At 34.1% G+C, this 26,110-nt stretch overlaps 1 protein-coding gene across 2 annotated transcripts in view; it reads right to left on the reverse strand.

Moving 5' to 3' along the window:
• Positions 1-26,110, reverse strand: part of hth (Meis homeobox homothorax) — a 930,897-nt gene that overhangs the window by 405,089 nt on the left and 499,698 nt on the right. The gene's annotated exons all lie outside the window — the stretch shown is intronic.

Consider the following 26,110-nt stretch of genomic DNA (forward strand, 5'->3'; position numbering starts at 1 on the left):
TAATTATACTAGGTACTCAAACCCGTTGGTAACCTTGCATTATTTCCATTATGTAAATGCTATTTTAAAGATAATAATTATTCTAATGAAACGGATATATTTAGTTTCCTTTTGGTAACAGGATTCGCGACACACCATATAAAATAGTTAAACAGTTAAAATGGTTAATAAACTAAGAGATTAATCAATTAATTGCATTGATTATATGATGTTCAAAAACGGTCGAAAATCCTTAGAAGGCTTTAAAACTGGATTGGTTTGTTTTGATTAAAAACACTGTGTAATATCGATTCTGAATCGAAGCCAAACATGACGTACCTACTAATCTATTTTGCGATTTCATATTTTGAAATAATATTTAAAAAAAAAAAAAAAAAAGACTAAACTTCGATCGATGGTTTGGATATTGTTTATACCTGAGATATTTCTTCTTTCGGCACAGTCGAATCATAATAATAATGTAATAATTTCATTTCGCCGGACCGTTCACACAGTAAATCACCCCGGCTGGGCACCATTCGTTGGTAATCTCCGCCATTAAAGTTATTCGTCATCTCATCTCATCTCTCACTCGTAACATCCTCATTCTCGATAAGAGGACCTTTATAACGTGGCAGGGAACGCAAATCGTTTCGTTGCGGTCATTTCGTTTTTCATTTTTGTTGGCCAATTGCACTGAAAAAGTAAAATCGACAACCAAATCCAGCACGCGAAAACTACACCAATCTCAGACAAGTGTCTATAGATATATGTTTTATGAAAGATTTTTTTTTATATTTTTAGTTTTTAACAATTAGAAGTTACTTCCGTAGTGAAACAGTAGTGTCAGTAGCAGTGAAATAATCCCAGAAACACCCAGGCTTTGAGAATATAACATAAATATATTGTAACTTAATTGGGAATCGAATGACAAATCAGTGCTTTATGCATTGGACAATGAGGGCCGCCAAAACCGCCTAACCTAACCAAACTGTAGTCCCCGAGATCTAAAATCTTACAGTAACATAGGGTCGTAAGGACAAAAACTAAGCATTTTGATAACAGAGCAAACAAGAGTACGGTGTACCTACTTAATAGAGTTGTCGTAAAACCAAAAATGGAAATGGGCAAGACACAGGAGAGTAGACAATGTCTAACTAAAAGGTAGACATATTGTAGGTCGCTGGATCGGCGAGATTGTAAAGCTCTGCGGAAGTAGGTACGTGGTAACGCAACTTACATGACCGTGGAGAGGTCTTTATACAGAAATGAATTTACATTATATTTCAATAATGTAACTTCTTCGAGAAATTTAAAAGATCTGATCCGATAAAGTTGCATATTATCTACTTAACATAATATATTTTCAGTGAAAAATGATACCTACCATGTATTGTATCGCGATTCATAATGTAGGAAAAGATATGGAATAGTAGACGTAGAAAAATTGACTCATAAAGCAATAAAACATGAAGCCGGCTTCAAAGCCTTGGTCCATGGCGAATGGCTTTCACATTTCTATCTTATTTATATATTCTGTAAGCTATGAGTATACGGATAGGAAGAGTGCGGTCATTTTACGCTATTGTGAAAATATAGTTATGTATAGGTACCATAAAATAATGGTTAAAAATTGTGTTTATATTAATTTGTGACATTATAGTGGATTTTCTTATCTTATGAACCTACAATAATTTAATACATACCATTTTGTAATTATTAAATGATAAAATTAACAACATTGGATAAGTGCATACTAAAGTGCTTCTGGTCCTTAGATCCAAATTTTAAATAGATAAATTACATATTTATGTTTTTAATAAAATTAAGTTTGGGAAACACTAGGCTGTACATACATAGTTACATACAGCTTGAAAAACAGTAAGGTTCAAAAATATCTAAATAACAACGCACGTAGGTATGTATCGTTTTGGGTACTTTCTTTTATAATAGGTTAGCATGTGTTGTATGTGTATTACGCCTGTGTTTCGGTAGGTACATAGTTTATTTCAATTTAACGCTAAGTAGGATAACTTGAGCACCCCGCGCCGTAACATTTTAAGGACCACCATAAATCATTAGTTCTTATTTTCTTGATTCCGAGCCATAGGGAGACATCCACTCGCGTTTTTTATGGTTGATACATTTTGAGCACATTATCCCTTTATGGGTTACCCTTTACTCCTGGCGATCGTTACTTTTTAACCACACTGTAAAAATGCTTTTACAGTCTTTTCCTTATTTGATTGGTTTTTGTGTTCGGCCGTAGGAAGAGAGTAAAATGTTTTATTGCTAGGAAGTGCCAAAATACTTGCAAACGATCGATAAACTATTAAAATATAAACAAAATATATGCGTTGCTACGCTCTCTGTTGGCTGCAGGTAAAATGCAACTCGTGGAACACACAAGTTGCAAAGTCTTATAACCTTCGATATAACAAGCCATGTTGTTTATTTTGACATAGAATCATTCCATACAATATCTTAATACAAAATCGGTACTATTTTTAAGAAAATGTTAAAATATATCTTACAAAAATCTGTATGAAGTAGATATAATTTGTATTTTTAAAATACGTATCAGGCGTCGAGGAGAAAAAAAAATAATAACGACATAAACAATTTAAACGCAGTTTGTAAATTAACCAATATTAGAATTAAATTGCCCTTATTAGAGTTTATGTTTCCATCACTTTCATCTGTATTTATATTATATTCCTTTCCACGCGGACGGTACACCTGCTGTACCTACACTAATTAATTGTCCATTAGATATAATTAGTATGCTATTTAAATGCGGTAATTAAATAGTAATTAAATGCTCCGCAGTCAACAAGTACGAAAGAATCATATTTGCACGACAAGATTCTGACAGATCTACACGAGATTTGGGGTTAATAATTTAATTCTTTACCTTTTTCGTCGATTTAATACGTCAATGTGTAGAATACGTCTTTCAAATCGGTTCCATATGGAGGTCGACCATCTTGGCGTAAGGTGTCACGAAATTAGTATAAACTTTTAACAGTCATAATATAACTCAGTCTGCCTCTGCTATGCAGGCTTGAGTCGATTTGTATTAATGACATATTTATCCAAAAATGATTTCTTATCATTACATTAGCCTTCTATTGCGCCTTATATTTTCAAAGGCGTGTAGGTAGGTACATATTTCCATTGACTCTAATCAGTATAATCAATGTATTTTTGTATTTCGTAGAGTTTTTTTAGTGGACTTAGTATACCTAGTTGATTACAATATAGTGCGAAAACATCTTCTTGACTACGTGAACTAACATGCTCCGCCCATTTTAACCGCACTTTCATTATAAACTAACAAGCTCCTCCCATTTAGTAAACAACAGCGGCTAGAAGCGTAGCCAAGAAGATGTTTTCGCACAGTAGTGGTTATCAGAGTTACCTATACACTCGCCGAACGACAATTCTGTCGATCGCCATTTGATTATGTTGGCGATGTTTTTCTACGAATGTAATATATTAATAGTCGTTGTAAAATTTTGATTCACTTAATGATAAGTTTTTGACAATTGAGGCACTGGGAATTAAACCTCATAAAATTAATATAAAAAAATATACCTAAGCCAATTCCTTTTCGATTCGTCGTTCGCGGGGGTAATTTAAATAAAATTCGAAGCAATCCTTCTGACGATTTAAAAATAAAAAATAATAAAACTGCCATAAACGCAGCGGGTAATCAAAAATTTAAAACGGGCCCATCCGCCGGGTTTTTTCTTCAAAAAAATGCCAACAGAATTTTGATACTAACTCCCTTGCAATAATAAAATAATACACACCTACCTACCTACGTACAGTCCGTGTGTCCGCAGTGATTATTTCACTCACATAAAAATCTGACCGAACGTAAAAAAATGCATTCCATCCACCTTTGAAAAAAAAGATACATAATGTTCCATCCCATCGTGAATCCCGCGCTCGCTCGCGATTGGTCCGCGAGAGAAGGCCGTAAATCATAACCTCAAAACAACAAAAAAAACTCGTTCTTTCGGAATAAAAATAAAATTCATTCCTTCGTATATTCATCCGCGCATCGTGATATATGTTGGACAAATGTATAACCAAACTTCACAGACGGATCGCATGGCCGGTAAACAAATTTGATATGTTTACAGTATTTTGAAAGTGAGATTCTTTAATCGCTTGGAATTATCTTACGCCGTTTCTGACTTGACAGAATAAATTTGAAACAAGATCTTTATTTATTTTTTCCCCAAATAAACACATAAACATTGCTCACGGTTTTATTTCACTGAATAAACGAGAGACAATTATTTTAACCCCGTGTAAATTTGAAACCATAGATTTTTGATACAATAAGAACGGGGGAGGCAAATACATATTTGATAATTTATTGACCTTCTCAACTATAGAAACTAATACATAGATGGCAGTAAGTTCTATATACAAGGCAATAAACCATATAATTTAAAACATTATATTATTACAGGTTTTTATAATGTGTCGTGTACCTACCAACCTACTTAAATATTTTACTATTTTTTGTAGTATGTATTTAGCTGCCAACTGCCTACATTACTACATTAGAAACAATCGATAAAATCAAAACGCTAAGTAAATGTAACACTTTTCTTAATAGTCCAATGGCAAATAGTCATCAAATTAAACTACCTACTAATAGTTAATTCTTACTTTTCTGTTTTTGGATTTATGCGCCAGGGATGAACTGAGATTTTTTTTAAAAGCCAATTGTAATAAGCGTAAACAAAGCCATTATACGTCATATTTTTGTCATATTCACTTGCATGGGTAAATCAGAGAATTATCACATATACCTATATCATAGTGGACATGACTTCAATAAGAGCGGTTAATAACAAGATTCTAATACCAGCTGCTTGTGACAGTTCAACTCCTCGCTATCGGAGGCGGTTTGTTAGTATGTACCTACTATTCAAAAAGTCTTGACAGTTTATTATTTATGGACAATAGGTTAAGTATGAGAATATCTGCTTTTCTTCGAATTTTTGAGTTTTGACTGAGAAAATAGAAAAAAATGTGGGTTAAATTATAAGTTATCTAGTACCTATCTAAACTGGTGTATGTGTTATGATTATTTATGCATTATGCAGAGTAGTGTTTAGTTACTTATCAATCAAATGAAGAATCAATTATCACAACACTAGTTAGGATGGAACATAACCTCGTGTGCAGTCATCATAGCACAATAACAGAGTAAAGCGTCATCTAAATATGAAACAATAAACAAAGGCGTGGAAAAGACCGTTTACTCGAGCACACGCATGACACAGACCGTTTTTAATTTTGACACTGTTTCCACGTGACCACTCCATGGAGAAATTTATTTCTTCTGCCCTAGTTGACGTGCCGGTTTTATTGCAAATCACGTATATACGTGAAAAAAATTTATACAAACAAAATACCCTATTGGTAGTTATGTTAAAATCGGTCTCGCTACATTTTCAGCATATCGATAACTCATTTAAAAAAAAATCATTTTTTTCTCGTTATAATATTAAATTACTTATGGGGCAAGTATCAGGGCGATATAAAAGCGAACGGGGCCCTACGTCGACACAGGATCCTGGTCTCGCGTACTTAGTAACGCAATATGGCTGTCGGTTCTCAGATTACGCGGGAATATCTCAACTCGGCGCCCGCGACCTTGGCGCGTGACCTTCGACACGTCGCAGTTTCCGAAAAGTGTCGAAACTCTCAATTTGCACAGCCCGCGTGCGTACGTAGATACAGCCGTCGATGAATAAAACATGTCCACTCTTTACGTATTCGATAGATTTATTATTAAACACAACAGGGTTTGGTAGAATTCAAAGAAATTATTGATTGTTGTGAAAATCGAGAATATTTTACTCAGTCATTACCATTTTGCTTGCTGTATCTATTCTGTCTCGTATTATATGGTTCAATAATATTTTGATCTAGGTCTCTCAAATATGTATGAATTCTGAAAAATGCCAGGCTCCATACATAATATTATTTACCTACGAGCATGGATATTGTAAAGTAAACAATACGTACCTACCTACTAGGTCAGGGTTGGCGAACCTTTTTACGTAAGTGCGTGTGCCAAAATTTACCAAATATTATTTTTCAACTGTAACGTGCCCAGCAGTATTTCATAAGGAAAAGATAGTTTTTAGGAATTCTATATACAAAATGATAATGTTCTAGATACTAGCACACTATCGCTTTTTTCAATTACGCCATACGTTTCGGTCCACCAATTTTAAAACTGTCTGCAAGAATTACTACTACTCTTCTGCAACATCTTCTTGGCTACGCTTCTAGGCGCTGTTGTCTACTAAATGGGAGGAGATTGTTAGTTTATAATGGAAGTGCGGTTAAAAATGGGCGGAGCACGTTAGTTCACAGTTTTAACACGTAGCCAAGAAGATGTTGCTGATGAGTAGCTCCACCACGTTTTTGTTTCTTATTTGGTGCAGCCATTTTTTGTTGGTTGAAATGAAATTGTATGTTAATGTACTTATACATTATTTGATTAAATTGACACCAAAATTTCTTCAATCAGATGAGGCATTTTTTGAAGAATTATTAATAACCATGTCCTTGCTTTTTCGTACAAGGTTAGTAATGTTGAAAATCACAAACACCCAGACTTTCATAAAAACACATAAATATTATGTCCTCACCGGGAATCGAACCCAGAACTCTCGGGTGGAAGGCCAGCGCTTTACGCACTGCACCACGACTGCTGCACGGCACGGCATCGCCCGCCGCCTGATGAGGTTAGTATAATAATAGTATATATAACCTATGCAATTATGTATTTACATTAAACGTAATGCTTATTCTAGAAGACTAGGTACCTATTTGCCTGCTATTTTTTATACAATGCTATCTGTCGTTTATTATTATTATAGGTCATTTTTCTCTTCAAACGCGTGCCATAGGTTTGCCACCACTGTACTAGGTATTTTATTTAAATAATAATATCATTATCCTACAAAAATATTGTTGTTATTTCCAATATTGAAATGATATGACGTGATCCTGACGTCATTTATCTATACATTATGACTGCCATGAATATAATTTACTTCAAGACGTTTTTACAACGAGATGGTGTTTTGCAAATACAGGAAACAGAAACGCATTTTAGAAAATATGCAGTTATTTAGAACACATTTTTCTTAAAATTCAATCCAAGGTAAACGGTATTAGGGGGTCGAAAGAATGCTTTTTGTTAATTAATACGTAGGTACTTAAATTTCAATAAGGATTCTTCTGTTTATTTACTTATACGTCAAAATATTACCTTCTTCATATTATGGTGCCATCATTAGGGCGATTTTTGCTTAATCATCTGCTACACGAGAGCATTTATTTCGATGAAGCTGCACTCGTAACATCTACGGAGGTTCCCAAGCCACGAAATGAGCCATTGATCTTTCCTTGGATAACAAGTTGAACGATGAATATAGCCATTCGTAAAATAGTAGGTTATAACTGGATTTAGTTTAGTGCCCACTATCTAAAAAACAACATACTAATTAGATAAGTACCTATATAATTAGAATTACTTGATTATATATAATATACAACACTGAATGGAGATCTCGTCGTTCTTCTTAAAACGCATCTCGTTCGAGCACAATCCGTTTGTCAATCCAATGGTTCTTTTTAGATTTTGGCGTTTAGTGTCTCTGGAGTACATAACGCTACATATTTTCATATCCAGCGAATGTAGGTAATACTTATGCGTAGATAGATATATAGGTAGGTACCTGCTTATATAAGTAGATAATAAGATAAATGTAGATTCTAGACGAAAAACCTCGATAATTAGGTGTTTAGAAATTATAAAAATATAATAAGTATTTCTTTAAAATAACTACCTATTTTCAAAATCAAAAGTAACATTAAAAATAAAATTGGCATGTCAGTTAATTTGTACCGTGTTTACTGAAGTTAATTTGAATGTATACGGGGCGCAGAAAGCTTCATAAATATGTAGGTAAATATGCACCCATTCTACAATGAACACATTAACCATTTTTTTCTCAACGCGGTAGACAGCTTTATAATTTAGTATCTTGACGGCCGCGAAAAAGTAAAGGAAGAAGAAAAACTATTGTTTGACCCTCAAAATGGCGCGGAAAACTCTTGAAATATTGCTAGGCCCACGGAGTAGTGAATAGGAGAACATAACACTGCAGAAAGTGAACGACTTGGTTACACTAGGTCATGGTTATGTTATAAACCACCTACAATAAATTATGACAATTACTGCGTCCATCCCTCTCGCACCCGCAGGAAAAGCGCGAGACGCGCGCCGGTCTCGGGGCGGGAGGGACGGGGATAACGATATAAATTATCATGTCATACCGAAATAAATAACCTAACTTTAGTATGACGTTTTTGTGGCCCGCATACTCGGGAACATTTTTTCGTGTATTTTTGTTGTGTTTGTTAACAGATTTCAAGGAAAATAAAACGAGATTTCGCTAACCTGTGGCTTTCGGCGAAGGGAGTTATGTGAGAAACACGTGTTATTGTGAATTTACAACTAAAACAATTACATAATAATTTATTTGCCATTTTCATCATATTATCAACATGCCCTTAAAATACAAGACAACAAAAATATATATTATCATTATCATCATCAGCACCAGGGGCGAGTGTAGGGGCTTGGAGGCCCGAGGCACTGATGTATTTTGATAAAAGATCCTGTGATAAAAGAGAAAATAAAACCTCTTCACTACGCATTTTTTTATTGAAGATAACACATACTTCATAATAATGGTTTATTTTTTTATATACAAATACTATCTGTTTGAAGGCTTATGTTATATGGCATTTTTATGCTATTTTCAAGGATTTTGATGTGATTTACCTAGTTAATTTGTTAAAAAAATACGCATTTTTTAGGATGTTGATATAATTTAATATTTTATGACTGGTTATAACTGTTTCAAGGCCCCTTTTAAATCATGTGAAAAATCAAGTGTACCTAAGTAGTCTTCTTATGGCGTCATTTTCATATAAATAATTAAGCTCCACCTAGAGAAATTTCTTTCGGATGGATTTTGCAAAGCAATCAATATTCAGGTCGCGGCACGAAACTGTGAATTAGATCGTAGTGCTAGTTATTGTTTTACCAGGTACCTAATGCGTTAATTTAATATGAATGATATAATATGCAATCGAAAATCTTCATTTACTGCTAACAGGTAGCCGTATTGTATTCTAGGTTAAGTATTAACAAGCACTACCATTGGAAATCATCATTTAGAGCCTTGGACTGACTATAGGCGGCTTTTTGTATTTCCAGGAATACATTTGATACCACGTTTGAAAATGAGTAAAATTTCAAACATTGTCGGCGTCGTCGTAAATTTTTAATAATGTTCACATTTGGCACAGGTAAAAATGTGCACCCAGGTGTAAATTCGATGAGGAATCTAGATTCTCATGATGTTATAAGAAACTAAGACAAATGGGCTGAATTCGCGCGGCATCTGGACATCTGGCATTCGTTCTGGGAAATCAGGAATCTACAATACAATAAAATTATTTGCCGTCCGTTCGGAGTTTGTATTAAATTCGCAGTGTGCCTGACACGGCGCGGAATTTGCGATCTATGTCTATTTTATGCAGTGACGGATAAGGTATTCATGCAAATTTCTCAGAATTCGGACGGAGGAGTGACGCAAAAACTCAGGTGTTTAATGCAAAAAGAGGAACAATGTTAATACTTTTAAATTAATTCCGAAGATTATAATAGGGGAGGCCTTGGCGAAGTGGCTAGTACAATATAAGCCGTCGTATTTGTCTATGGAGTGTATAGACAGTCAAATTTACTGATCTTAGTGCAATAGAAACTCATGTAATTTTGAAAAAAAACTCAGAAATATGCATGTCGCTATGGAAACTACAATCATATAGGTACATAACATATTAAAAGCATCAAGAACCTACCTAATTTGACCATTTTATCTTTTACGTAGGTACACAAATAATATATTATCACCAATGACATTAATATGGACGAATCATCAGGGGAAAAAATTACACTCACTTTTTTGTCGGGTCTGCCGAATGGCATAATCTGTTCTAACGCCATTACAATAAAGGTGCTATTGCTATAATTTCCCGATGCTCTTTGTCGGGTCTGCCAAATCGTTCGGTTCGAACGGGTTCGCTCAAATGAACATTAACACTAGAAACACTGTTCTAACGCCATTACAATAAAGGTGATATTGCTATAAATTCCCGATACGTGATATCGCATAATGGAAATTGCGTGACGTCTACCCGGTACATGTGCGAATGTCGCTATGCCAGAATTTACTTGCTAGCTACTGTATTGAGTGCGTTGTCCATTAATAATGTCATTGATTATCACAGACTATTTATTTTAACTGATATGAAATGAAAATGAGATGGATTAAAAGATAACGAAGTGGAGGGGAAAACATATGATGTCCTATAGAATCTATCTATTTTAATATACTATACCGAAGAATTTCGACTCTAGATAGAAGTGGTCGTATACGCAATTCGTATTAGGAATTTGTGCAGGCAGTTCGATTTTCGAATAGAACGAATATTATACATATAGGTACGTGTGGTTGTATTGGTGACAAGTTAAATACATATTTTATTCTTCAATTGGCAGCCCCAAAAACAAAATGGCGGCTCACGTTCTGGTTTGAAGTGTGCTAATTTGTTTGCATAACCTACATATATATGCATTTATCGGTGTTTTACGTGATTATTCATGTTAAAAATAATGATAATTACTGTTCAACTTTTGGCTGCCTACATTAAATAGAAGTATCTTTCCACAGTTAAATTTTATATTCAAATGTCTATTTTGATACAGCAATATGAGAAATATTTAATTAAAGCCGAGTTTAATTATTACACTCTATCCAATCCTGTCAATTTAAGTATGGAAGTCTTATTTTGGTAAATCTGACTAATTTATTAAATATTTCGAGTATCATAGTAAAAATGTGAAGTTCTCTTTAAGTAACGTAGCTAACTAAATTAATCAGTGGACCAAAGGTACTTTTTTTGCTTCAGTTTCATACATTTAGGCCTCTATACAAAATCTGTATAATATACCCAGTAACAAAACACAATAATGTATTGCGAATGTCATCCGGATGATATTGAATTGGATTTGGTACAAAACTAAACTAATTCGCGAAATTGAAAAGTTTTCATTGCAATAACAGGGATGCGTAGGAATCTATAGCACGTCGTCTGATGCAATTGGTTTTATTAGCTCTTAAGAATATTAAATTGGGTGCATTGTTTCAATGTAACTAGATGTCGTTAAATCTATTCTTTTGTTTATGGTAAGTAGGCATCTAAAATATTTTGACAGATCTTACATATAATAGATATAGTATTATAAATTGAAATCAAAGATTTTTCGTCTTAAATTTATGGTACTTAATAGGTCGATTAATAATTTGTAGAAACATCGATGATGAATTCGGCGTAGGTACTTTATTTTAAATTAGTCTAGTTATATAATGTACTTGTAAGTTATAAGTTGACCTCAGCTTTTGAGGAAATGGGGGGGCTTTTGATAATATATTATAGAAGGTTATTAGGAGTAGGTACTTATAACTTGAATGAGTAAATGCTGTCATGACAGTTTACTCTGGGTAGCTAGTTATAACAGGAAAATGTCTATCCATTACTTCCAGTGGACGGAATTGTCGTGATTTTATTAAATTATCTAAATAACTTGAGTATTCTATTCTTCTTCTTTCTCGGCGATTTATCCCAAGAATGGATTTAGTTTCCTCCACTAGTATCTGGGTCACACTGACTCCAGTCGTTTGCCAATCTTCTCCAATGTCCAATGTTTTTCAGCTGTTTTCCTGATCAGAATCTTGGTATCTAGTCGCCTGACATTCTTTCAATGAGGCATGTCTATCGCATTTTATATTTACATCTACTACTGCTATTCAACTACGTTTGGAGCTAATGGTTCATCTTTATAAAATATATTATTTAATTCTATATTATGTGACTGCTTACCAAAACTTGTCAGTTAATTCAGGTGAGAAGGGAACACAAACATGATAAGAAAAGCGTTGCCCTCTGAGCGAAGCTGTAATATTGTTTACTTCTCGAGTGTGGAGAAATTTGGGATTAACTTAAACACGTATTAGAGAATATGTTATTTTAAATAGTTACGGCTGTATCATACATAATGTATCATTAAAGTTTCTCATGTAAACGAAATATTCATTAAATAATGGAAATATTTGAGGACACTTGGTGTGCTTTATATTTCTAACGTTTTATAGCATTAAGTTATCAGTGACAAAACGAGTTCGGTTTCAAAACCTTGATCCTTGTCGACTGGCTTTCACATGTATAGTTTACAAGCTGAAATACCCGGCTTCCTACGAGGTCGCTTCATTGATTGATTTAGGTACATTCTTCAATATTAAAATATCTACAATAAATGTAAAAAATGAAAATAGTTCTGACAGCCAAGTCAAACAAAATAAATTAAAATCGAATGGATACAAAATAATTATACAAACTTTATCTCTCGTGAAAATTCAAAATTGGAATTTCAGGAAATTTCCTGATTTGAATTAAGAAACTTTGAATTTTTTCATTGTAAATGTAAGAAAAGGAAATCAAACACAAATATTGTGAAGAATAGTTTAATATCCAGGGCCAATGGGAATCGATCGAAGCTATTTTTTGATAATCTCAGTTGGTTAAAAAAATAAAATTTAAAATATAGCTACATGTAGACGGTGGCTGTATAATATTTGAAAGTCATAAATATTGTAGGTATTGTCTGTACCACGTAGATATTGCCTTTCTGTAAGATAACATTAAAACTATTTAGTACAGTTACCAAGTAAAAGTACCTATATTGTATGAAAAAATTCTGTAATGAAAATTATGTTGTCGGAATAAACGATAATATGGTGAATTTCAAAAACACACATCAATCAATTTAAAAGAATACTGGTCATGTCGAATTTCTATGACTATGTTACCAATTGAAATGTAGGTATATTTGATGGTTCTTAGTGACTGCGACCGCTTTCTCAGAAGCGCCCGACACTCATTCCATAGTCCTGAGACGCCACGAGTAATAATAAATACAATGTCTTGGATACAACAATACCTAATCCGTAACGCTCACATAACATAACAAATTCATTTAAAATACTTATTAAGCGTTCTTTCACATCGGTTGAGGTCTCAATAAAGCTCCGCGGGCCGCTACTTAAGTGCCCCCTATTGCGTGGTACACCTGTACGACTATATAATTGAGTACAAATACCAATGTTCTAGTATCAGAGATGCCTGAACTCTGTGAGTGCATTGATTGTCAATCGATGGGTCGGGGACGTGTTGACCAAACATCGCAGTTTTGGGCACATCGACCTAAATCTTAATATTTTCGAATGTGCTCCTGTCGCTAATTGCCAATAGCTAGATACGTACAGTGGCAAAGGGTTGAAGTAGACTGTTAAGATCCGACATACATATAGGTAGTGCACACTAAACTTTGTCAGTCAAACTACTTGTTTTCATTGAACTAAGACTACAATATATAGATAGTGTTGGTTAGTTTTTAAAAAATTCAACTAAACCCTGCTTAATCCAAGCCACAGTAGATAATAGTCATTAGCTAGGGTCGTCCATAGCATACCTAAACTATTATGGTTTGGTTTAGGCAAGGTTTGATGAAATTTTAAAAATAACCAGTACCATCTCCAAATTATATTCTTAGTTCAATGAAAACATATAAATATGACTGACAAAGTTTACTGTGCACTATTTATGTAGAATATTAACCGCCTACCTCCACCCCTCGCCACTGATAAGTTATATTATTGTAATCTTAAATAAAAAAATAAATGCCCTTGTCTAAAAATATTGTTTTAAAATTTAAATAATCCATCATTACTATGTGTTAGCATGATGTAAGTATTCTTGAAAATTCGTCGCAAATCATTGTTTTGAAGAGAAAAAAAGTATAGCTACCTACTCGTATCACAAAAAGATCTAACATTTCTTCGTTATTTTATTATAAAACTCTGAATAAATGTATAAATTAAAATGTTTAAAAAAAAGATAAGCCATACATGCTTAATGATGACAACAAGGAGACAAAAATAAATTAAAAAGATTATTTGTAAAAAAAAAAATGGGTTTTTAGCAAGGTACCTACAGAATATATTATATTACATTATCCATAATGAGTAGGGCAACATAAATTTCGAGGAGATATACAGATTCAATAAAATAATTAAACGTTCGACTATTTTTGAATATTTAGAACATTAGATCGGTAACATTTAAAATGAATCAATTGCCCTTCCCTGCGGTACACAATAAATAATATGCTTATTTGACTGTCTGAACGGTGTTTATCTACTCCACAAAGCTCTCAAGCCACGCGGCTCATTAAAAATCAGCCGGAATGACACGTCTGCAAGTCATCCTTGAATCATTTTTCTTTGAAGCCCCGTCGGTGGAAGACCAAGCGACTCGGTATTATTGTAAGTTGTAGGTATCCAACTAAAGTTGCCGCCGCTGCGAGATGCTGCCCTGATACCAGGCGCAACCACGGGCCAGGATAGCATGATATAAACGAGGTCAAATATTGATTTTCGGCGGTTCAAAGGGGGACGTGGCTTTTAATTTATGATGTTCTGGCAGTGGCGGCAACGGATTTACGCGCGAGTGTCATAAATAAAAGCATTCAAAGTGAAGCTATCCCCGAATTCAGAAAAATAATGGAAATTTTGGAAAATAGGTACAAGCGTGAAAAGAAAATGCATGATATCAATTTGATGATTAAACGCTAGTTCGGATTAAAACGAAGCATTTTTGAAGTTATACTTCTTTTGGCGCGTTTGGGAAATCAGATCAGAGTGTATTTTTGGCGTGTGACATGTAACACATAATTTATTTTTTCACACGAAAAAAAACTCACTCGATTGGATTCGAACCACCGATTGTTCGGTTATCAGCCGAACGCACTACCTTCACGCCACAGTATGATATTGCAATCGTGACGATTATACAGTATAATATTATAGTTTAGAATTGTTCCGTTGCCTAGTCAGCGAATTTAATATTATCGGTCATTTGCAATTCCTTACATACACAAACAATTAAACGAAACAACGAGAAACCATTATATAATTTAGTAATATAAGTTAAAGTGTATAGAAATAAACCAACGGCGTTCCAATAAACGATCCTTTTTCTTGAGTGTGTAATTGAACAAGATAATTAAGAGCTAGTTTATCACAAGTTTTGTTTTTGTTTTGTTACGCCAAAGAAATATAACTTCTAACGTGCGTACATAAATAAGTACACACACCGATTTTTTAATTCTTATAACATCTGAATTTATGCCTTATTACGGTCAATATTATATGCGTTCATGCAGTGCTTAAAACACCACTACTAGTAGATGCATCTGCCATAATGAGACTGCTGATATTTGCAAGTAAAATTACTAAAGACATGCCATAACCGTAGGCGAAAATCATAGTTAAAATACCATTGTAATTGCAAACGCAATATATCGTTACACTTAATTCTTATGCTATAATATTATATAAGTAGGTTTTGTAAAATTCCCTATTTATTATTTTAAGTACATATCGAAAATTGTTCTTAGAGCTTTATCTAAGTTACGTAACCTATTTTTAATTTAGAGTAGGCAACTAAATTACGCATTAGCAATAACGAATCCAACATAATAATATTATGATAGAACTGACAGGCTTGTCCCTACCGGACCCGAGAGCCTCAACAACTTCGGTAGCTGCGGGAAGGAAATTGGCTGAAGAATTTTCATGTCCATGAACAACATGAATCATCTCACTCCTGTGTGGAAAACCCGTAGTAACACAAAAACTATGATGATATTTTCAGTTTTCTTATACTGTGTTTGAAGCATGGTCTCTTAGAGAAGCAGATAGGAAGATAATTGACACTTTTTGGCAAAATTTATAAATTCAAGAATGAAAACCTAACCTAACCTAACAAATAATCTAGTATATCGGCTATTTTGTAAATTGTAAACCGACAAGAACCGTGTTTTATTTAGACGTGAATTTTATGTCAGTATTATACGACCCAAAGAGGTTGGGTGGTCTTTAAGATACGGCCATATATTTCCGATACAATATTTCACGGTGAAGTGTGATACGGCAAACTGCATACGTATAAGTATCCGGACACGATCAAACAGAATAATCCGCGACTGAAGCAACAAGATCAGCGCAGATACAGGTAGATTGTGGTTTTTTTTTTTGGGATTTTACCGAGGCTTTGACTGCTACTCGCTGTCATATCGCCTCTTCTCTTCTAGAAGGGGACCCGCCGATCAGGTCCTCACTCCTATTCTGTTAAAGAACTTTACAATTTTGCCAAGCTCTTCCGTCTTACCCATCGCCAGGGTACCTCTCAATTCGTCGACATTCTCATAGATAGATATCTGCAATTCGCAGCTGTACTCTGTGAACTTCATATTTAGGGCATTGTACTGCTATAATATGTACAATGTCCTCTAAAACATCACATTCATCACAGAGCTGCGATTCGCTTCTTCCCATGAGGACATCAAATCTTTTGCCCTGTTCTTAGCCTCAGTATTAGCGTAAGCGTAGATTGTTGGTAACATCCGTAAATTCATTGATCAATATTGTCAGTAAAGACGTAAGTGAAATTTATAAATAAATTATGCTTCACATTAATGAAATAAAAATAATATTACCCTCCTGGCATCGCACGTCAGTGTGATCATAACAGAACAGACAAGTCTGTACTAAATTCACTACAAAGTACAATGCACGTTGTAAGTTGTAGTCTTGGGAGAGTAACTTAATCGAAATATTATTGCTTTTCCATAGAAAGTATTGTGTGCGGCGATTTCTTTATTGAAAGAATGGGAATAGATTGAAGGTGTATTCTGGTTGTCTCATGTACGTGTAACTTGTCAGTCAATGGTACAATGAATCGATTGAAATTCGACGCATGGTGATCATCATCCACATAACTCATCTACAGATAACCACTGCTGCGTGAAAGCCTCTCCAATTATATTATTATGGTTTTTGTTAAAATATAATATCACAAGATGTATAGTAATAATTACAATAAGTAGTTTTAATAATAATTATTAATACATAGAGATTACTATTTTACAAACTGTCATAGAGTATATTTGAGCGACTGAATTGTATGTATTCAAAATTTACGTCCTGTCAGTGGCGTGTGGTGATTTTTACTTGAAGAATATTGCTTTTACTATTTGCTACATATAACCAACTTGAGTACTAGTTTTGGCTGGTAGCCGATGAAGTGCGATGTAGAATTTCTCAGTGGTAGCTTTTATATGTTCTAAAAAGTAAAACCTTTAGAAACGGTAAATTTAAGTAAAATTGACCATATGATTGCTCAATAAATACCTAGGTACATAATATTATTACATATTAATTTATCGCATATGAAAATGCAGAATGCTGGATCGGCCACCTGCATAGAATGACGGAGGATATACAAACAAGGTGGGCTATGTCCGCAATCCCCAAGGGCAACAGAAGAACCTGGACGGCCGAAATTTTGATGGCTGAACTGCGCCACAGAAGATTTAATAACGCTCGTTCAGAGCAACATGATAGTGTCGGCGCTGGAACGTCCAGGATAGAGGAAGTTTTTGAAGGAGGCCAAGACCCGCCAAGTGCCATAAATGATGATAACATAATCGATTATTTCTGGGAATGAGCCCCATCTATAGCATATATGGACCGCACGTCACTGTTTACGATTGTGTCTAAATCATAATATAGTGTTCATCCAATGTGTTCCAATAGTGCTCGCGTACGTATGTGAAGCATGGGTGATTAAAGTAAGAGATATCCAAAAACTGCGAGTGCATGTTAGGCATAATGTGGAAAGACTACAAATGAAACTAATGTAGGCAGACCGGAGTACACGATGTAAAAGAGGTCACAAAGCTAGCTGACGAAAATGGCAATGTGCCGGAATGTCACTCGGCGAATACATACACTACCATGAACTTTATGGACCTCCACAGAGTGGAGTTTGTAAGTATTACAGATTGTTGTAGTTAAGAGAAATGAATATTAGCCCATATTGAAAACCCACGACATTATAAGCTTGTTACGTTACCGCTCGGCCATCATGAGCAATTATACAACCGCTGGATAAATACAATCATATAGCGGTAGGTAGGTACACAAAGGGCATTGAACGACCCAACCCGCTGGATCGACGAATTTATTAAATTTGGTGGATATACCTACCCAAGTGGCTGCGAAAATACAGAGAAGATTGGAAGAGAACTTACTATTTTTTTCAATTCAATATGATACCAAAAACGGTTGCTTAAACTTGGCGAAAACTAATACCAGAAGAGCGGGAACGTAAGTATTAGATTTAATTTGTAAGCATCATAACTCAGGTCAATAGCTTGGAGGATAGAGCATTCACCCAGATAGTAATAAACCCAGGATGTAAGGCGCGTTTCGAACTAGTGTTTTTTGGGTATGTAAAAAATATGTAGGTATTTCCAATAAAAAGAATTTAACATTCTTAAATCTCGTGTTGATCGAATAACAAAATAATACATACCTACGTCTTCCCGATTCCCTACCCATGTCATCACAGTCTGGCGTTGACCTAGGGCCGGTAAAAACAAATATACAGAACTATGCACATACTAAGGTACAATTTTTATCAAAACACCCAATAACAACAACAGTGCTTATAAATAAACACTAACTTTACAACATTTGAATAAGCACATAATGTGTTCTAAATTATTATTACCATTATCAAACGAAATACATAATTTTATTACTATGTAGTTATTCCACGTGTTGAATAATGGCTGTGACACCATTGACCTTGACATTCGGTCCAAATCCGAAACCAGAACACATTAACTGAATAAATAATATTGTTATTCAATTTTATTGTAATTCAAAAAACACTTCGCTGTCGACTTATTCAAAGAAATATTTTTTTTTTAAATTAAACGAACCGAACTGGGCACCGAAATTTATCTGACATGTGCACAATACAGTGACATGTTATTTATATGTAACCCCCCTCCCTCGGCTGTCAATCAAGTTGGAAATACGTGATGCAGTTAATTTCTCAGTGGAGTGATCGTTTGGAAATAGTGACAACACACGAATACGTCATACGTACTGTTGAATAAAGGGGTCTTTTTATGCTGTCGCTTATCGCTACATAATATGAAGACGGCATCTAATGTATAATCAATAATTTGTTATCAATAAACAGAGCTTATTTTTTGAATACGTGCTAATATTATCAATATGTTCAACCTTTCTATTCAGGGAATTAAATGAGGATTGAGAAATAATAAAAGGGAAGGACATCACAATAACACATGCCAAAATTTAAAAAATATAGATATTAAAACAAACCCCACTACAATGATTGCATAAGAACGTGCATAAACTACAAAACACATGCTACAGACTGCATTTCCTACATTGTTAGTAAGAGATGTTCGCACACGCTGTGTAGTCGATGTCCAACACATGCGACTCGTTTTCAGATTCCCTTCATTTCCCGATTTTTGCGGGACGTCCCGTTTTTTAAGCAAAAAATAGATTGTAGAAATTCACGATTATTCAACAAACACAAAAATAAGACTTTTAGGTTAAGACAATTATTACTTGTTCAATTTAACACGATATATTTATGTCCTGAATTTTATCAATACATTAAGAGCGTACATAAGTGAAACGGCAAATAATTTTCAACACTATGTGGAACGAAATTTTGTCCGCGTTGCCATTCGGAGAGGGTTAGTCGACCTGTTCGCACGTCAATTTCTTTTGTGATGGAGTCGGATGAATATATTCTAAAAAACGTTACGCATTTACTCGAAAAAGAAACATGTCAATGAATATATTATTATCATTACTAATATAACAATAAACATAACATTAAATGGACGCATGTTTATTTTTTATGAAAAAATATGTTTTGTTCGTCACGCGTCGTTTGCACAATCTGCGCGTCGCATAGTCACGATCTTTTTAGACCATGCCTCAGCTGAGGTATACAAACTGGCGAGTGTCAGGAAAAAAATAATATTATTATTTATAAGAGTTTTGTAGTTTGTGTTGTATCATTTATGATTGATATTATAGAATTATAGAATATATTAGAGATATTGAATTATGCGATTTTTAGGTTGTTCCACTTTTTGCTCTTAAATCCCGATTTGGTAAAATTATTATCTGGCAGCACTGTGCCCTAGTAACTGCGAGAGATGGATGACTAAATAAAGAATTTAATACGAAACATTATTTTTATTGTTATACAGCCTGTTATATAAAAAAAAACATCACTTCTTGTAGCCTTGACATTCAGAGAAAATGTAAAAATCAATAGACGAACTCGGAGATAAGGAATTAGAATTTTAAACCGGACCATTTGGAAATTTAATGCTAATCAGTTGTCTGTGCCCCGGATACCTGTCTTTTTGAATGCCCGATGTGTTTAATAGAATCTTTACATTCGGCCTAATGGCAGTACAAAAAACTACATTTTCGTTTGTTTTTTTTTCGAATGTCACGTGCTCTATTGTGACTGCCAGCCCTCACGCAACGTGACTGACAAAAATACGATTTTTTTTTTGTTTATCATAGCGAGATTTTTATATCGTGCTTTACTGGATTTTTTTCGTTCGGCTCGTTAATTTGTTTTATGCGGCTACATCATGCGATTGTTTTTCGTATAAAAACGCCAAGAAAATGCGTCGGCCTCTTTACGCGGGCGCGCGCGCAAAAAAAAACGGAAATATATGAATAAATTGTCCGTGAGTTTTCCGACAGACCCGCTGCACGCATTGTACGTAAAACCGATGTTTCTGGATACTTATTGTCTGTCAAAATGGCGGTTCGTAATCTATACTATTATGTCAACTTTGTAAGGAGAAAATATTTAGAAATAAAGTTGATTTTGAACTGTATTCGCACGCAACAATACGTACATACCTAATAAGAATGTTCTGCTAATCTGTTCATAATTACCATTTTTCTCTGCTTGCTTAATTATACTAACTGATTTTAATAGCATTCTCCTCAGAATCAAATCAATAATATTCGGTAGGTACATGTTATTAATTAACATGCGATACAATCAAATATAAATATTAATTAAACATAAAAAAAAATAGCAGGTAACATGTTTTTAACATTTTGGTTGTCGTTGTTATTGATTTTTTAACATTTTCATTTCGATTCATCGACTCTTAATTTGAATCAAGCATATTCTTTTACCTAATTGACACTTTCATAATATATCATTTTCAAAATCGTGTGTCGTATCCGACACCATACTTCTTTATAGACCTTTCTGTCAATCTGTCACAAATAAATTGTGCTAGTAATTATTGCACTGTTAATCTGTCAAACTATTATGAGAGTATCTTATGTTTTTTTTTCTTTCACGATCGGATTAAAATAAACGTTTACTTTATTTCGTCTCTGTTCTGGCAGGACACACTAACTGGAGAATACTAGTTTTGAGTAATTTGACTTTGACGTTGTTAAAATGTTTGAAATGGTCTATCATGTGAGTTTATTAAGTTTTCGTAAAAAGGATGACTTTAAAATAAAGACTGTTTATTTATTAAGAAGGTTTCCAGACGGTAAAGTTTGAAATAAGGAACATTTTGGTATAACTAACCCAATATGTCATTTTTTCAAATTAGTGTCTTCTGCCAGAACAGTGACGATTTGGTCATCAGTTAATATTTGATATTTAGAATGTGTGTCTGCCTGCGTATTTATGTTTTCTCTCAGCTTACCCTTTTTAAAACGTCTTCTGCCTGTCGCGCTCCATATTACATATTAAAATATATTTTCCTTCATGCGTTACAGACAGATAGATAAATGAAGTTACATATTATGAGTGAATAGGTTTGGTCGCAGTAAAAAATACCATATTATACCAAACGAAAATATGGAGACATGTAAAATATGTATTTCTTCTTTTCTTTCGACCATGTCCGATCCTAATAGGATCATATGGGCCTCCACAGAGTGGAGATTTGTATTAACAGATTTTATTTTTACGAAAAATAAATGTCAGCAACTTATTAGGTCCATACTCTGACTCATTCACAAATTGAAAAACAGTGTACTTGCAAGACCCAGGATTCGAACCTGGGACCCTCGACTCTATAGGCCGGCGTTTAAGCTACGCGGCTATCGTGGGTGTTATAATATGTATTTAAGTCACCAATAATTATAGTAGAGTACATACATAAACAACAATGTTACCAAATAATTAATATAGCGATAGCTGAACACATTCATTCCTTTAGTTGAAACAGTATGTGTAGATAACACAACAATTAATGTTATGCTATAATATGTAGTTAGATACTTACTTACTGAACCTTTTCCTACCTAATAAATAAATTAAAGAAGTAGACAGATACGTTATTTAAATGCCTACTGTTTACGGGGGCTTTCATTTGACACTGCTACTGTATCTACTTTTAAAAAGTCCGATAAATGAGCAACTTCAAGAGGAAGTTAAGCCTGATTCTAGCATCATAATATATCATCATCATCATCATCAGCCGGGGTCAATCCACTGCTGGATGAAGGCCTCCCCAAGCTTTCTCCAACTCTCTCGGTCCTGTGTCGTTCGCTGCCACGTATTTCCGCCAAACTTTACCAGTTCGTCAATCCAGCGGCTTTTAGGGCGACCCTGTGGCCGTTTCGTACCCCTTGGGGATTTGTCCTCGGCATTTGTCCATCGGCCGTCCTTTCGGCGAGCAATGTGCCCCGCCCATCTCCATTTCAGCTGTTTGGCAACGTCTATTACATCGCGTACTCTTGTCTGCTTCCTAACCCATTCGTTTCTCTTACGGTCCTTTCGGGTGATGCCCAACATGCACCTCTCCATGCCTCGCTGTGTGATCATAATATATAAGCCTGCAAAATACTACCTGAGGATCAGGGTATCAAATAAAATTTATATAATGCTCGATCACCGTAGAATTATCAAAGTAAAGTGTAGACATATTTTAAAATGAACCTAAGTACACACGCCCTTCTGTCAATAGTCACAAAAAAGAAAGCCTCGCTAATTCCTTCGAACTGAGCGGGTCTCCCTTGGTGTGGATGGATGTGCCAACTCTGGTGTCGAGAGGACTGATTGGGTTAGCCTTGGACTTCGGTGTCCATGGCGGGGTGACCGACGAGGCGCGGAAGCCGGTCGCCGGCGTGATTCGCGATCGGCCGTTGATCCCGGCCTGCGACCAATTGCTCTGTACTACTTACTTACCAACTCTAAACTCTAAATTGGACCAAATGGACCCTGATTCGGTCACCGCTTCAATTGGGCGGCAGGGTGACTGTGAACATCCGAAATATCATCATAAAAAATATAAAACCGTTGATCAACTCTATTCAGAAGTAACACCATACTTTTGATACGTTACTTTCTCTTCAACATTGTTTAAAATTAGAACTTCGTCCTTTTGCAAAAAAAAATCAATTTGACAAAAAAATCAGCGTGTAACCCCATCCTAATAAATTTGTATGACTTTTTGAAGCCTTTAAAAAATAGTATCAATCAATTTTAAAAAGTTATAATTACAAGATAAAAAGAACTTTTTATACTTATACAACTTTTTTAAATTTTCTGTTGAATTATTATGCTCATATGCTCAAACTTGTACTTGATATGAAGTAAATAAAAAACAAACAAACAAATAGAGAATACTGAAATGTCATTTTGATTTCCATAGTAACGCACGTATAATATATTAATAATTTGGTTGCTAGGACCACCCCCTTAGCAACCAATAATAGTCTTTTACGGATTTTTCTGAAATAACTTTCCATACCAAACAGAATTAACTAAAAATGAATTCAATTCTTCAACTTAAAGATGGCTAAAAGTATTAAAAGAATGCATTGGCATCGTGTTCTGATATATTCTAAAAGTTTCAAATGTCTAGCTAGTCGGGCAGTTAGTTAAACATCGATTGCAAGATTTTTACTGGACAAATAACCGCCGGACAAACAAAAATACGAGCTTAAAAAAACGTTGTAAAAAATTACAATTACCTACCTGATTGTTGTCCGGTTTATCAATATAGGCATTTAATATAAACTTAGGTATCACTTCCGTATACTTTCATGTTACAGGTAATATTAGGACACTGGCACACCAGCTGTAAAACAGCGTTTTTTGTCGTTATATTATGTTTCATTATGCGACTAGTGTGTTAACTACACTTGTAGTAATTAACATCTTTTTTTAGGTCACCTTAATATTAAATCGAATATTTTATATCTAACCTCACCCATTACAATACAAAATGCTGAAAGTTCCTGAAAATTTTATAAAATGCTAGATAATAAAATTATTTTTATACCTTATCTAAATTTGTTATAACAGGAGACCAGAAAAATAAAGAGAAAAAAGAGCTTGTTTTATTTAGTTAATTGTTTTCTTTTAGAAGATATTCACTTTTAAAAGTTATCGAATAAGTTATATTTAACTCCCTATCTCCCTGCAGCTTAGCACAAGTTGGGTGTTTGTGAGTATAAAATATAAATAGTGCCTAAGTACGTGGACATAACCGCGTCAATTGATCTTGCTACGAGTCAAAATTAACAATGACGTCATATCTGATTTCTCTCTCTCTCTCTTCTCTCTGTGTAATAGGCACCCAAGATCGAATGACATGCTCTGGAATCTTTGTTATGCCAGGAATGTTGCAGAAAAAATCTGTCATAAAAAATAGTGGATTCATGATATAGACACCGGATGGGTAGTTGTTAATTATATTGGTGTAATCATATATAGGTATACCGGCCTTGCAAACAAATTTAATTAAATAGCTGAAATGTCTGCGATATCAATGCGATTTCATCTCATGTGACCCCCATTTCCTTCCATATTGTGTGAAATAAATTATTAGACAATACATAGATGTCATTTTAGTGACTGACTACCTGTTTCCAATTGCATCGTATTGAAGAATGATAAAATCAATAATTCAAAATTTAAAATTTCCAAAGAAAACAAATGGCATCCCTTAGACAGATATGAAAGATTTATTTTAACAGTGGAGTGTTATTAGATTTGAAAATTATTATTATAATAATGTGTAGTGATTAGTGGAGAAATACGAATATTTAAACACTTATTGTGCGCTACTGTGGTGTAAATGGTTTTGAATATTTGCAAGGAATAACTTTAAAATATAAAATAAAACAATATGTTATAAGTGAAGTGAACACAATTTTTCACATGCCTAGGTAAAATATCGTTAAACCCATAGAGTTGTGTATATAAAAGTCGATTTTTAATATTCTTTGAATAGTGTTGATTTCTTTAAAATTATCTGCAATCAAAATCGTGAGTATGCAAAAAATCGTACGAAAAGAAGTAATGATTTAAATGAAGTAAATGATTTTTAAAATTTGAAATTTAATTTAAGAAAAATATATAATACTTACCTACCTATTCACATATTATATTATATGAAACTCTACAACATGCCTAGAGCCACAATTACAGTAGAGTAATTAGCATTATAAGTGAAAAAATCACAAACACTTAAGCTTTGAGAAAATCACATATATACTTATATATATTGTATCCTCATCGGGATCGAACCCGGAGCTTCCTGATGAAAGGCCAGCGCCTTACGCACTGCACCTTGAAATGATTTATGTAAGGATGTATTCGATTACAAATTTGATGTATGTATATAATTAGGTACTTATTATGTAAATAATTTTCGGTGTGAGACTATGACGATTCTCTAGTCCTAAAAATACACAAAAACAGTTTTATACAACGTTCTTTAAAATTCTTAGGTTTAATTATTCTATTATGTGTAATTGTATTTTTTATTAATTTAATTAATTTCGTTTCAAATGGTTAATTTGTATTTTATTGGTTTTACTACTGCATCGCGAGGATGATGATGAAACAGAGTTTTAAGTAGACAACAGGTACTTATAGATTAATAGTAGGTACGTATTATATCCACCTATTCTGTTAA

This window comes from Rhyacophila brunnea, unplaced genomic scaffold (assembly GCF_057557595.1).
Source record: "Rhyacophila brunnea isolate RB1 unplaced genomic scaffold, BYU_Rbru_1.0 scaffold_20, whole genome shotgun sequence".
Taxonomy (NCBI): domain Eukaryota; kingdom Metazoa; phylum Arthropoda; class Insecta; order Trichoptera; family Rhyacophilidae; genus Rhyacophila; species Rhyacophila brunnea.